The sequence below is a fragment of the Lepus europaeus genome, chromosome 8, assembly GCF_033115175.1.
Source record: "Lepus europaeus isolate LE1 chromosome 8, mLepTim1.pri, whole genome shotgun sequence".
NCBI lineage: Eukaryota > Metazoa > Chordata > Mammalia > Lagomorpha > Leporidae > Lepus > Lepus europaeus.
This window is the reverse complement of record NC_084834.1, coordinates 83,582,556-83,596,480: the sequence shown is the minus strand read 5'-3', so window position 1 is coordinate 83,596,480 and position 13,925 is coordinate 83,582,556. Positions and strand designations below refer to the sequence as shown.

At 44.0% G+C, this 13,925-nt stretch overlaps 1 pseudogene; it reads left to right on the top strand.

Annotated features, from left to right (window-relative positions):
- Positions 1-2,861: 2,861 nt before the first annotated feature.
- Positions 2,862-3,849, top strand: LOC133765312 (large ribosomal subunit protein eL27-like; annotated as a pseudogene).
- The last annotated feature ends 10,076 nt before the right edge of the window (positions 3,850-13,925 follow it).

Sequence of the window (13,925 nt, the reverse complement as noted above, 5' to 3'; positions counted from 1 at the left end):
ATAAAAACCAAGGCCCAGGGAGCTTAAATAATTTATTCAAGTCACACAGAAATGATATTGAAATGAAACCGCCCATGCATATAGTTACTGTGTTGTACTGCCTCATAAAAACACAAGCCTTGGGGCTGGCACTGTGGCGTAGCGGGTAAAGCCACCACCTACAGTGCCAGCATCCCATATGGGCGCTGCTTCGAGACCTGGCTGTTCCACTTCTGAACCAGCTCTCTGCTATGGCTTGGGAAAGCAGAAGATGGCATAAGTCCTTGGGCCCCTGCACCTGCATGGGAGACCTGGAAGAAGCTCCTGGCTTTGGAAAGGGTTAGTTTGTCTGTTGCAGCCATGTGGGGAGTGAACCAGCAGATGGAAGACCTCTCTCTCTGCCTCTGCCTCTCAGTATCTCTGTCTCTCAAACAAATAAATAAATCTTTAAAAAATAAAAAACCACAAGCCTTTGCCTCAGTACTATCCTGGTTCATCATTAGCCACAGAAAAATTATTTTTAAGGATGCCCTTGCTAATTTTATAACTTATGAAAAGTAAATATAAGTATTAAATACCAGAATAATAGCTTAATTTCAGAATCAAAGTTTATTTCATAATATGTAACATTTAGTTATGCATGATTGACATAGTAGAAATTCTTTGTGCATTAAATCAACCTCCAGGGCTGGCCTTGTGGCGTGGTGGGTAAAGCCACCATTTGTGATGCTAGTATCCCATAAGGGCACTGGTTCGTGTTCTGGCTGCTCTACTTCTGATCCAGCTCCCTGCTAATGGCCTGGGAAGGCAACTGAAGACTGTCTGAGTGCTTGGGCCTGTGGGAGACTTAAAGGAAGCTGCTGGCTTCGGCCTTGCCTATCCCTGAACGTGTGGCCTTCTGGGTAGTGAACCAGCGGATGGAGGATCTCTCTCTCTCTATGTTTCCCTCTCTCTAACTCTGACTTTCAAATAAAATAAATCTTTTTTTTTAAAGAGCAACCTCCAGAAGCCTCAGAATTATAGCTCCTCCTTTTAAATTTCTTACCTGCAAGGCAAGAAGTATACCCAGTGTATTTACTCCACAACTAGTTATATTACATTTCCTGTGATAAGTTTCCTTTTACCATCAAGCAAATCTCTCCTCTCTCTCTCCCCCTCCCTCTCTGCCTCCCTCCACTCCCTCTCTGCCTTAGCTGTTTGCTCTTATCATAAACGTGACATGCTGTAAGACATGAGTAAGTGTGTACTTAAGCAAAATACTCATTTCCTTAACCTGACTCACCAGGGCACCCTAGAGATTAATACTGTTACTTATTTCACAGGTCTCCTGTGCATGTGAATTTCCACGAGATTCTATCCAACTGGGGTAGCTAAGAAAGAACAATGTCCTCTATACAAGGTGGGTTTCCCATTGTCCCACACATAGCCTGCTGATGGCCGTGGGATGGCAAAGTCATCTTCATTAGACGGAATTTAATAGTGAATCAAAGTTCCTGTGGAGAATAGGCTGATCTAAACTTTAGCCTCCCTTGGGTCCTGCTGAAAGATTAGAGGGAAAGAGTAGGGCCTTGGTAAGTTGAATGTACCAGATTGTTTTTCACTAATAGTTCTCTTGTAAAACTCTGAAAACCACCCAGTTTAACCCTTTAAAAAAGAGAGAGAGAAAGGGAGGGAGAAAGGGGTAGAATAGGGGAAAGGGGAAAAAAACAAAAACACAATACAACTCAGATAGTATACCCCGGGCTTGATTCATTGATTCATGAGACGTGCCGTTATTCTTGGAGCAAGTTCTATGGCTCTGAGTATGTACACACGACCAAAATGTGTCCACCCAAAGTTAAAGTTTTCCAGATGCATATAATAATCCACACCAACCGTCGCAAGACTGAAACTTCAGCAAAGAATTGCTACTAGGTAATTGCTACTTACTTTTGCTTTTAGTTTGTTTTCTGATGCAGAGTCTAAAATTCAGTCTAGGGATGCAGTGGTATGAACCGTTCTTTTCCAAAATGTTGGGAATCTGGGAAGAGTTAAGGGTGGAAGTCAAAGGAGGAGCCACCTCCACCCAACACCCGTACGGCAGGCTCAGACACGGTTAACAAGAAAAAAGGAAGGAGAGACGAATGTGTTAGGTGATCTTTAGTCTAAAGAACTCTCCATCGGGCAACTGGGCATTTTTCTCCTTGCCTTTTATTTCCAACTTCCTTTGAAAGAATTTGTTAAGTGAAAAGAGAGATGGTGGCAGCTCACTGTATCAAAGCTCAGTTATCAGCTGGCTTATTCTAGTGTCTCTAGTCTTTTGTGGATGCTTTATGATGTGTTGTGTGGTAACACTGGAAAGTCAATCTTGTACCAGTGATTGCCACATAAACATTAAGGAGTCTGGAAAAAAAAAATCACAAACTAGAAATTGTTAACTCTCTTGGGTATAAAGTGGCACTGATAAGAATTAATGCACCAAAAAAGATGTGGACAGGCTTCCTTTTCCTTGGGGGGGGGGGGAGTGAAGGAGATAAGGGTTTGATTTATTTTTTGGTAGTGTAAAAAGGAAGTACAAAGGAAAGACAAGGCATAATGGAGATTTTTTTTCCATGATCAGCCCTTTAGTCTTGCCTGGGAACACAGTGTCCAAGTCAAAGAACAGAAACACAAACACAAAGCTTACCACTACAAAGAAATCTATATGTATCAATTTTTTAATTAAAAAAATTATTATTTGAAAGGCAGAGAGAGAGAGAGAGAGGGAGAGAGAGCGCAAATGAGCTACCACCTGCTGATTCAGTTCTCAAATGCCCACATTGGCTGTGGCTGCAGAGGCAGCCTGGAGGCAGGAACTCAACCTAGGTCTCCTATGTGGCTGGAAGGAACCCAATGACTGAGCCATGACCACTGGCTCCCAGAGTCCTCAGCAGCAGGGTATTTTTTAAGATTCATAGAATAATTAATAAGTAAATCTCATTTTAAAATCAACATAAGCCTTTTTTTTAGATGTAAAAAAAAAAAAGTCATCCTTTTGCTAAATCCCTGAGACAAAGACTTTAGAAACTCTTGGAAGACAGGGTCTAAGTCAGGGTCAGACGCCCTCCCCTGGGATCCTGAAGAGAACAGAATGAAGGTGCTGTTTTCAGAGGTGTGGGCAAGAGGGAAGGAGCCAGCAGTCAGCAGCCGCAGGATCACATTCCACCCCTTGGGCTGCTGGGAAAGTGGAAGAAGCTGTGTTTTCAGACCTACGGACAGCTCTGCCTTCAGAGAGGGCACGAACACAGGGCTAGAGCCAGAAGGCATGGGGAAGAAGCACCCTGATCTCTTTCTCTTCCTGTCTGCTCGCTTGCTTCCTGCCATGAGTCCCTGTAGCCTGCCTGAAGCCAGAGGACAAATGAACTCAGTGATGCTGTCTTCAAGAATCAGTACAGCCTTTCGCTGCAGGCCTGAGTGGTTGCCATAGAAACGGGTAAGTTCCTGAAACTTGGGAAAGTGGTGCTGCTGCTGGTCCTCACCAATGCTACTTGGGACACAAAGCTGTCATCACCAAGCACATGGATGATGGCACCTCTGATCTCCCCCATAGCCATGCTCTGGGGGCGGGAATTGACTGCTGTCCCTGAAAAGTGACAGCTGCCATGGGCAAGAAAAAAAAAATTCCAAGAGCTTAAAGATCAAGTCTTTTGCGAAAGTTTATAACACAAACACTTCATGTCCATGGTCACAGGCACTGTGGATATTCCCTTGGACAAAACTGTGGTCAACAAGGGTATCTTCAAAGACTTTGCTCTTAAATGCAGGGTCAGATCAGAGGCCAAGGTCAAGTTTGAAGAGAGGTACAAGACCAGCAAGAACAAGTGGTTCTTCCAAAAGATGCAGTTTTTTTAAATATATTTTTGATCCAGTCATTAAAAAACTTAAAAAAACAAAATCAGTACTGCCCTTCCAAGGGCCCAGGACACAGATCAGAACAAAGGTAGGTGCTGGTTCCTAAGTCACAACTACAAACTGGGCTACAGAGAGAGCAATCCCTTTCCATCGGCAGGAGGAGAAAGAAGCAAGCCTGGATCAGACATCAATACCCAAGGAGTCAATTTCCTGTGATGACCTCACTATGAGGGACCACAGGCTTAATACAATTCTCCATTACGAAAACTTTAGAAATGGAATGTAGTGGTCAGCGTGGTGGCACAGCAGGTTAAGCTGCTGCCTGCGACTCCACTGGCATCCCATATGGGCACTGATTAGAGTCCCAGCTGTTTCACTTTCAATCCATCTCCCAGCTAATGGCCTGGGAAAGTAGTGGAAGATGGCTCAATTGCTTGGGCCCCTGTCCCCCACATTGGAGACCCAAATGGAGTTCCAGGCTCCCAGGCTTCAGCCTGGCCCAGCCCTAGCCATTGGAGTCACTTGGGAAGTGAATCAGTAGATGGAAGAGCTCTCGCCCTCTCTCTCTCTCCTTTCTCCTACTCTGTTGTTCTCCCTCTCTCCCCTCTCTGCCTCTCAAATAAATAAACTAAATAAACCTTTTTTAAAAAATACAGAAAGGGAATGCCAGAAATAGAAGATACGTGAAGAGATCTTTTTCTAGGTGGAATTGGCAACTGCTGCAGTCTTTGAATTTTTTTTTTTAATTCTTGTTTTAGTTTATTAATTTTTATTTATTTGAAAGGCAGAGCTGGGCCCGGCCAAAGCCAGGAGCCCAGAAGTCAATCCAGGTATCCTACACGGGTGTCAGGGAGCCAAGTAGTTGAGCCATAACTTGCTGCCTGCCAGAGTACACATTAGCAGAAAGCTGGACCTTAAAGCAGAGCCGGGACTCAAACCTAGGCTCCTGGATATGGGATGGGGTCAGCCTCAGTAGGGTCCTAACCACTGCACGGAAGGCTAATCTCGGATTTCCTTTACTGACAATTCTATCCACAATAATGACAGGTCCTAATCTGTTTTACTGCAGTCAACTTCATCGATTCTTAATTTTATCTTGGTGCATCTACATAAGATAGTGCCTTTATTTTGTTCTAGCTGTATGAAGTACTATAGTGTATTTTCTTCAAAATCACTTTTCTCTCCTTGGATTGTTCCAACACTGGGTAGCGTTCTATCTCCTCTTAACGGGGAAGAACACATTGTAATGAAATTAACATTTCCATGAAATGCTTCTTCAGAGAGCAGGGCATGCATGCTGGACAGCATTTTAGAGCTGGAAAGGACTTTCAAATCAAATCTAAGATATTTATTTTACCAATGAGAACAAAAGCCTGGAGGTAGATGTCAGTTTCCCACTGCTGATTTTTCACAAAGATCAGGACCCAAGTTCCCTGACCACCCTCCAAGACTGCAGTTGCTATTTCTACTAGGTAGTCGCACTAATTATATTTCAAGGAAATATTAAGTCCCTCTCTAAAATCGCCGGTGCCCTGAAAAGGTGGAACTGTCACTCTAGGATTTGTCATCTATGGATTGGAGACACTGAGCAGGGCAGAAAGGAGTGTGCAGAAGTCCCAGAAAGGGACCTGCAAAAGCTCTCAGACCACCTTACTCTGACATCACTCTGTGGACACCAAGTGAGGCTCACATGATGATAAGCCCATTGGCCAAGCGTGCACTCAGCCAGCAGGCTCTCTCTTGGCGCCAAGTTTTCTTCAACAAACAGGTCATTACTTTGCAAGATCTATAAACGGAAGAACTTTACCTTGCTCTATGTGTATGTGTATGTGTATGTGTGTGTGCGTGTGTGTGTGCGTGTGTGTTTCTAACTCCATGAAAGAAACTTTCAGAGCTCACGGGGAGTTTCCTGGATGTAAATCAACGGATCTGACCTTTGTTTCTGGATTCTGGTCTCATTATCACACTCCCCTGAAGACTTAATCTGATCATCTGCTTTTCCAATTTCCTTCTTAATGTCTGCAATTTTTAATTGATGCTGCTCATGCTTTATTATATTTCTCTGCAGTAAGCAATGCATATAAACAGAGGGCCGAAACTTTCAGGCAGGTGTATGCTTGCTATATGCTTACTGATAGGTCACTCAAAGTCCATGCAAATGAGGGTACCTTGCAGAACAGCAGGTGTGCGGTAGGAGAAACCTATAAATGACTTGGTTTGAATGATGACTGCTGCTGTTTCTCTACACTTTATTCCTGTAGCTCACCTAATGGTTCACACTATTGACATCTGAACTCTACAAAAATGGTCACAGAAACTCACTGTTGTCTAAGGTTCCACTAGATAGGGCATGGATTTTTTAAGAATAGATGACCATCAAGTGTTCTGCCACTAGTGCTCTCAAAATAAAGCTTACAAATTTTACCAATGGAATAATTATTCAAGGAACATGGAGATAAAAGGTATTTGGCCCCTGGCAATTAAAGCTTACAGAAGTGAGAGTGTCCTACTATAGATAATAAAAGTAAAATTAATGAGTATTAAAGTAGGTGGTATTTGGCATGTATTTAAATAAAAACCCTGGGGGGTGGGGGCAGCACCGTGGCTCACTTGGTTAATCCTCCATCTGTGGTGCCGGCATCCCATATGAACGCCGGGTTCTAGTCCCACTTGCTCCCCTTCCAGTTCAGCTCTCTGCTGTAGCCTGGGAAGGCAGTGGAGGATGACCCAGGTGCTTGGGCCCCCACACCTATGTGGGAGACCAGGAGGAAGCTCCTGGCTCCTGGCTTTAGATCGGCGCAACGCGTTGGCCGTAGCGACCATTTGGGGGGTGAACCAACGGAAGGAAGACCTTTCTCTCTGTCTCTCTCGCTCTCACTGTCTAACTCTGCCTAAAAAAAATAAACAAACAAATAAATAAATATCAGCTGATTTTTAAATGGCCTTACTTAACAGAAAATATTTGGCAAATCAACGTTCAGTACCCTCTGTTTTGTTTTTTTCAATTTAGAATTCTGATCTATGAAATGTCCTTCTCATGCAGTGCTTATGGACCAAATGTTTCTGTCCTCCCAAAATTTGTAGGTGTGGGGTCGGCACTGTGGCAAAGTGGGTTAAACCACCGTCTGCAGCATGGGCATCCCATATCAGGGCTGGCTTGAGACCTGACCACTCCACTTCCGAGCCAGCACCTGCTAATGTGCCTGGGAAAGCAGAGAATAGTCCAGGTTTTTGGGCCCCTGAACCCACGTGGGAGACCCGGATGAAGCTGTTGGTTCCTGGCTTCAGTCTGGCCCTGCCCTGCACATTGTGGCCATTTGCGGGGTGAACCAGTGGAAGGAAAACTTTTCTCTCTCTGCCTCTGCCTCTCCCTCTCTGTAAGTCTGCCTTTCAAATAAATAAATAAATCTTAAAACAAAAAAAAAAAAGTTCATAGGCACTTGTCCTAACCCTCAGTGTGACAATCCTTGGGGGTAGGGTCTTTGGGATATAATGAGGCCATGAGAGGAGAGCCCTTGTGAGTGGAATTAGTGCATTTATAAGAGAGGCGGAAGAGGTGATCTCTCTTTACCACATAAAGACACGGCAAGAAGGAAGCTTTCCATCAAGCCAGGAAGAGGGCCCTCAGCAAATACCAAGTCTGTGGTGCCTTGCTATTGGACTGCCTAGCCTCCAGAACCATGAGAAATAAGCGGTTATTGTTTGAGCCACCCCATCAATGGTGTGTGTTAGAGCCACCCAGGCTAAGACAGTTAGGAAAGTTCTATGAACCCTGTGATGCCAAGGCTGATTGCACAGAAGTCATGGGTTGTTCTCATTCTGATGGACTGCAACTGCTGTTGCTGATTCCAAACACTGCAGACAGCCAGAAGATACCAGGCCCTGCCAGTCAGAGGTGACTCAGAAGATTTCTATCCTGTTAAATAATAGTCATTTAGCACAGCAGTTTAAATGCCGCTTGGCGCACACATATCTCATATTAGGATGCCTGGATTCCAGTCCTGGCCCCGCTTCTGATTCAGCTTCCTGTCAATGCACATGCTGGGAGGCAGCCATGATGACAGATCAAGTGGATGGGTCCCCAGCACCCACGTGGGAGAGTGCCCCGTTCCTTGCTTTACCTTGGCCCAGCCCTGATTGTTGTGGGCATCTGGGGAGTGAACCAGCAGATGGAAGAGTTCTGTCTCTATTTCTCAATTTCGTTCTCTCTCTCTCTCTCTCTCTATATATATATATATATACACACACACACACATACACACACATGTATATGCCTTTCAAATAAAAATGAAAATAAATTAAAATTAAAAAGCTATATTCATACCTACTTGGATTTTTCTCTTTGTTCTTATTCTTATCTCACTACCTTTGTTAAAATTCTCCTTACTTCTAACATGCCTTTTTGGCTCTTTTCTATCAATTATTGAAACTGGAATTTTTCAAATGAATTCAAATTGATACACACAGTTTATTTTTTTCTCTATATATACAAACACATTTAATGAACAGATAAAGTAGCCTTATAAGGATTTTCCAGTTTGGTACTTACCACATCACAGTAACAAATTACTTCTTAGATTTAAAGTGAAGACTAAGATTAACTGAGCCCTATTTAATAAGTGGAATATTAAAGGGAAAGGGAAATACAAATTTTTATCAACAATCACATGGTCAGAAGTCAGAATCAGGATCCTAGCCAGCAGAAGTATACTATTTTTACTTTCATCATGGCAGAATGTCTTTTTTTTTTTTTGGACAGGCAGAATGGACAGTGAGAGAGAGACAGAGAGAAAGGTCTTCATTTTGCCGTTAGTTCACCCTCCAATGGCCGCCGCAGTAGCACGCTGTGGCCGGCGCACCGCGCTGATCCGATGGCAGGAGCCAGGTGCTTCTCCTGGTCTCCCATGGGGTGCAGGGCCCAAGCACTTGGGCCATCCTCCACTGCACTCCCAGGCCACAGCAGAGAGCTGGCCTGGAAGAGGGGCAACCGGGACAGGATTGGTGCCCTGACCGGGACTAGAATCTGGTGTGCCGGCGCCGCTAGGCGGAGGATTAGCCTATTGAGCCACGGCGCCGGCCTGCAGAATGTCTTTAAGTTAGTACTGCAGGATATTGCCAAAGTGGTGCAAAACATGCTTCTTACCTCAAATAAGAGGTACATTTTTCAGTGTATGGATAAAGAACTTATGGTTGATTCTTTGCACTTTTCTTTTTCTTTTTTTTTCTTTTTTTTTTTTTTTTTTGACAGGCAGAGTGGACAGTGAGAGAGAGAGACAGAGAGAGAAAGGTCTTCCTTTTTGCCATTGGTTCACCCTCCAATGGCCGCCGCGGCAGGTGCATCGCGCTGATCCGAAGGCAGGAGCCAGGTGCTTCTCCTGGTCTCCCATGCGGATGCAGGGCCCAAGCACTTGGGCCATCCTCCACTGCACTCCCGGGCCACAGCAGAGAGCTGGCCTGGAAGAGGGGCAACTGGGATAGAATCCGGCACCCCGACCGGGACTAGAACCTGGTGTGCCGGCACCGCAAGGCGGAGGATTAGCCTGTTAAGCCACAGAAACACCATTCCAGGAACACAGAAGGTAACATGACTAACTATGAGAAATATTTTAAATGCATACAATTTGAAAAAAAACTGGAATAAAAATGCAACTTAAAATTAACCTTACCTTACAAAATTAAAGAATTGTCATCTTTCTCAAGTATAAAACATATACTTACATAAAAGCTGATATGATGCTGAATTATTAATTAAATGTATCAAGATTTGTGAATATCTACCTGTACTCTATACAGTTATCCCATTATTTGATATATTGCAATTCTCCTAAGAATTCCAAATATATTACATATGTTACCACATGAATTCTCACAGAAAACTCCTTGTAACAAGAGGAGGGCAGGTGTTCTGGTCTCTAAACCAGAATCACAAATTCTTCCCAAGTTTTAAATAAGTATTTCCCAACAGACTTCCATCCAGAACATGATCCTTTTTGTAAGGAGACTAAGTTACAATACTGAGTGAGGATTTTCTGAGTTTAACTCCTCAGATACTTTTCAGAAAGACGATCAGCATCAGCTTCGAGGCGGAACCTAGCACTTTGTAAAGCCATCTAACAACACAGCTTCAGAATGTCTAGGGAATAAAACTTTAGAATACTTGCAATATGAGTGAGTATATTTAGTCTTATTATGGATACACCCAGTTTAGATTAAGGTTACTCAACAGAGGGACTAGAGTTGTGGCATAGCCAGTTAAGCTGCTGCCTATGACACTGTCATCCCATATGAGCGCCGGTTCATGTCCTACCTGTCCCACTTCCAATCCAACTCACTGCTAACATGCTGGGAAGGCATGGAAGATGGCCCAAGAACTTAGGTCCCTCACTTGGGAGACCCAGATGAAGCTCCTGGCTTCAGCCTGGCTGGGCTGGGCTGTTGCAGCCATTTAGGGAATGAACCAGTAGAAAGAAGATCTCTCTTTCTCTCTCTCTCTCTCTGTAACCCCATCTTGCAAAAATATACATATTACTCCATAAAGCAACCCTTAATATCTTTGAACAATCATCCTCTCACCTCTCACCTCTTGAATTGGAGAATTAAAACCACTGCAGAGATTAACAACCTAGGGCAGCAGGTAGTATGAGATCAGAAAGTAGCTTTCTAATTATTAACATCATCAAAAATAAAGTTCCAATATAAAGAATTATCTCCAATTTCCACATCTGCTTGACAAAAATATCTTTGAGCCTGTGTTTTTACTACATTCATGGGAGTTCATTTGTATGAAATTCTTGTTGATTGAAGAGAAGGCAAGAAGAGCGAGCATGTCTTGCCTTACCTCCACCTGTGAACCGAGGCCTGAGGTCAATCTCCTAGCACCTGAGCAGGGGAGGAAAGGCATTGGATCGGCCTACTTCTCTGGACTGGGAGTTCTTCCAAATAATTCTGTATCCTCCACTAAGTTCTTGAGTGGCTTCCACAGGGACAGGACTACTGTAAGGCCAGTGAGGGCTGTGGGGCACAATGTTTAAGGAGGCACTCACTCTCAGGGTCTGACAAGTGCAGTGGTGACATGTGGCTTCTGAAGACTGCACTCCAAGGAGCCCTGTTTGCCTTGTTGTAGTTCTGGTCCTAAGCCCAAACTATTCAAAGATTCGAGATCCAAGATTTGAGAGCAAAATCCTAAGAAGGGAAGGCTATGCAATTTGTCTATGCTACACCCAAAGGAAGTGGAAGAGTGAATTCAGAGGTGGTGCCTGTTGAAGAACGGGGAGAGTCCTCAGGTATTATCACTGAGAGCATGTTGTTACAACAATGTACACAAACTGTTTTAAAAGATCACCCAAAGGGTATCATTTTCAGAACATGTGCCCTAACCCATCTGCCCTCAAGAACTGTGAAGCCATACTCAGCAAACTCCCTTGAGGCTTATTAACTGTGCCTTTTCTGCACTTGCTTGCTCAAACCAAAGAACTTTGCCTTAGAGTCTATTCGTGTCTTGGTTTCTTCAGAGAAATACACCTCAAGACTGAGTTACAATACAAGGATTTTCTTAAGGACAGTGACTTGTGAGATAGATGGAGAGCAAGCTAGGCAGAAAAGCTGGGAAAGTCTTGATGCAGGTGTGACATGGAGTGAAGAAGAAAGAAAGGGAAGATTGGGTGGAAGCAGATGAGGCTGTCACACAGACGAAGGAGGGATTCAGAAGGCTGGATGGGAGTCCTTGCACCCAAGTTGGCCATCACAGTAGGCCCACATCTCCCTGGAATTTTTTGTCTTAGCATTCTGCCACACTCCGACAGGATAGGGGCTGTCTACTGGAAGCCGAGCCTTGGTGTCAGAGGTGAGCAACTGGGCCCTTGGTCCAATAATCTCCCTGTAGCTGGAGGTCTGCTAGACACCTTCTCATGGCCACCACAGCTCTGGCTATGGAGTTTTCATCTCTCACGTCCCTTACGCCTTATCATTGGGCCTGATGTCCTTGACTCTGGGATGGTTGTCTGTGATACAACTTCTGGATCATTACTCTTGGCATTTGTTTTAAGAATTATATAAAATCCCTAAACTAAGCACAGCAAACAAAACTGAGTAGCTCTCAGGCTCATGTCATTCAGCTGGGCTGTCTTCCCAGCACTCTTCGTTTGCTGAAGGCTTTGTTATCTGCCTGTGGTATTCCTTGCTCCAAGCCTTTACAAGACACAAAGAAAAAAACCAATCTGGGCCTCTCAGCTCCTCAACTACACCATCACCTGTGACCTTCTTCACCCCATCTTCTACATATCCTCAAAGGACTGCTCAAATATTAAATTCTCTCAGAAGCTGTCTTCGTCCACTTTCAGTTGTTACAACAAAACAGCTGAAGTTGGGTACTTTATAACGCAAAGCGGTTTATTTAGCTCACCTTGCAGGAGGTCCAAGAGTATGGCACCAGCATCGTCTCAGCTTCCCGGGTGAGGGCCTCATGCCATTTCACATATGGTGGCGAACCAGAAGGGGATGCAGGTGCACATAACAGTGGGGCACACGTTGTGGTGCAGCAGGGTAAACCGCCACCTTGGATGCCCACATCTCAGCTCCTCTGTTTCCAAGTCAGCTCCCTGCTAACGTGCAGGGAAGGCAGCAGATCATGGTCCAAGTCCTTGAGTCCCTGCCATGCATGTAGGAGACCCAGATGGAGTTCTGGGCTCCTGGCTTTGGCCTGGTGTGGCCTGGCCTGGCCCAATCCCAGTTGTTGGGGGCATTGGGGAGTGAAGCAGCAGATGGAAGATAGCTCTCTCCCTCTCACTCCATATTTTAAATAAATAAATCTTTTTTTAGAAAAAGAAATGTAACATAGAGAAGCATGCAATTGCTATAACTAACCATCATTCCAAAGAATTACTTGGAATTCCAATCAAGACAGCTCTGACTTGTAGACTTGGGGGTGACTCACAGAATTACTAATCATCTAACTCAACAATTGCAGACCTGTGTTCCAGCCTTTTGCACAGTGTGACTCTGACTCAACACTGGTAAATTTATTTATTGTATGTCAGGCCAATTTAAATAAGTTTGTGATAGCAATTTTGCTGAAATTCAAACTAACATAAAGCCAACGGGGGAAAACATGTCATCATCTTTACCTACTGAGCAGAAACCAAGGCCAAGTCTAGATTTTCCATAGTGCTCAGTAGATTGATGGAACTCCACAAAGACAAACAATAAACATCATCTGAATTAGCTCATGTGAGGAATATTGTTCACATATACCACACTGCACCAAAAAGCAAAGCACTTTGGTCTTTATCTCTAAATTTGTAAATATTGGCTTAATCTCTATGGTATACAGAATACTTTACTGTTAAACTAAGGTTGGGAGCGGGAAATATTTGTGGTTTTTCATTATACCTTTTGAATATCCTTATCATGAATATTCTTGTCAGTATAACATGGATTTTTTTTCAAATCATTGTTTAACTTGTGAGTAGCTTCCTTGTATAAAAAGGAAATACAGTCTTATAAGTGATCTAATAGAAACCTGTTACTTCATTATCTTTCTCCTAGAAAAAAATGCTTTTTCCTTTGGGGAAAGATATATTCTTCCTATTCTGAAGAAGTTCATTCATTCACACCATTTCCTAGCTGGAGAATCCTGATTTTAACTATCTGACCCCATCAAATTCACAGGTGAATTTACTAAATGGTGCCCTGCTGGCTACTTCCCCAATTACTGAAGACAGCAGAAACTGCGCTAGATAGAGGAAAGTCAAGAGATTCTTGGGAACATGGCTGGAAGGCTACTGCAAGGTCTCACATTTACAGAAACCCGCATGTGCCCTGCTGCTGCCAGGGGAAGACACACACGAGTTGTACCTGTCTTTCACCTTCAGGTCCTGACAGGAACGCATCTCCCAGGAGGCCCAGGGTGCGGCTGGCAGGCATCTGGGAATGTAGTTCCCAAGAGTCTTGCCACCTCCACACAAGGCTGCATACATACGGAAGGGAGGCAGTGATGCTAAGTTGCCAATAGGTGATGTGTAGGTAGAAGGTAGGACTGGGGTTTCAGCCGAAGACTTTAAGCTATGATTTAACAGCTG